The sequence below is a fragment of the Limulus polyphemus genome, unplaced genomic scaffold, assembly GCF_000517525.1.
Source record: "Limulus polyphemus unplaced genomic scaffold, Limulus_polyphemus-2.1.2 Scaffold4903, whole genome shotgun sequence".
NCBI lineage: Eukaryota > Metazoa > Arthropoda > Merostomata > Xiphosura > Limulidae > Limulus > Limulus polyphemus.
Genome location: NW_013670513.1, coordinates 12,025 through 13,696, shown reverse-complemented (window position 1 = coordinate 13,696; position 1,672 = coordinate 12,025). Strand labels below are relative to the sequence as shown.

The 1,672-nt window shown below is 33.9% G+C and overlaps 1 protein-coding gene across 1 annotated transcript in view; it reads left to right on the top strand.

Annotated features, from left to right (window-relative positions):
• Positions 1–1,672, top strand: part of LOC106471851 (JNK-interacting protein 3-like) — a 70,257-nt gene that overhangs the window by 58,893 nt on the left and 9,692 nt on the right. The gene's annotated exons all lie outside the window — the stretch shown is intronic.

The window sequence follows — 1,672 nt, the reverse complement described above, 5'->3', positions numbered from 1 at the left end:
CGTGCATACTGGGTATTTTGATTGGAGTTAAACATACTAGATGTGTATACTGGGTATTTTGATTGGAGTTAAACATACTGGATGTGTATACTGGATATTTTGATGGGAATTAAACATATTAGGTATTTTGATGGGAGTTAAACATACTGGACATGTATACTGGGTATTTTGATGCGAGTTAAACATACTAGATGTGTATACTGGGTATTTTGATTGGAGTTAAGCATACTGGGTATTTTGATGGGAGTTAAGCATACCGGATGTGTATACTGGGTATTTTGATGTGAGTTAAACATACTGGACATGTATACTGGGTATTTTGATGCGAGTTAAACATACTGGACGTGCATACTGGGTATTTTGATTGGAGTTAAACATACTGGATGTGTATACTGGATATTTTGATGGGAATTAAACATACTGGGTATTTTGATGGGAGTTAAACATACTGGACATGTATACTGGGTATTTTGATGGGAGTTAAACATACTGGACATGTATACTGAGTATTTTGATGGGTGTTAAACATAGTGGACGTGTATACAGAGTAGTTTGATGATATTTAGTGCAAAGTTAAAGCCATTGGACATCTTTATACTAGGTATTCTCTATACAGTTAAATTGAACATCTGTGTACAGTGTATTCTGTGTGTAGTTAAGTCGACTGTATATTTATATACTGGGTATTTTGTGGCAATTTAAACCTTTTGCCAGGGGTAGGTCAAAGATAACATGTCATGACTTTTAGAGTTACATTCAAAATTTAATTAAACTACTTCATTTTCATGGTGTAAGAATAAACTTGGCAAAATGTAGTTAATAAATCAGATCTTACTACTATATATGTTTTAAGATCTTAATTTTATGAGGAAATATTTATACAATCTTCATTCTACCCTAGTATGATGATTATGACATTTGCTCTCTATGTCTTCCTTCTTCTCTAATTTATTTACTACCCCTCTCTGAAGTATGGAATTTAACATAAATTACTTATTATAATATGGATATTACTGAGGCAGTCTAATTTCTATAGTCATATTTTTTTTATGCAGCCATAAACTAGAAAATCAAACCCATTTGCCACGCCCACCTGTCACTTCCTTTTTTTCACAAACTGCCAGTAGTTCTCTCTGATGTTTAATACTATATTATGTTTTACCAATAGAAAGCCAAAGTTTTAATCTATCAAATGGTGTATTATAATATTGTTACGCCTCCAGTCATTAGTTCATTTTCCGTAAATTCGTTCCAACGAAACTTTAGCGACACAAGTCCTTTCTTAAATAAAACTGGTTTATTCTTTCCGAATACAACTTTACCAATACACTTAATTTCAACAGTTGCTCTATAACAACACTATAATTCTCAAAGAACGTCTCACGTGCTCGTGCTCGACAGTACTCAGTTCAAATACACACTCCCTGACTGCAGTTCAATTACTCATTACCTCACCGTCGCTTCGTGGCCAGTCTTATATATACAAGACTACACTATATCTAGAAGAATCACGAAGATTTAAGGAAAAGACGTGAATGTTCGAGAACGACGTGGCGTGGTACTAGTCACGTGACCTCAATGTCGTAACACTGCCTCTTCCTTAGTATTGTTCGTCCCGAACAATAGCCACTTACATTAAACCAATAACAATTAACAATAACGTAAATAAATA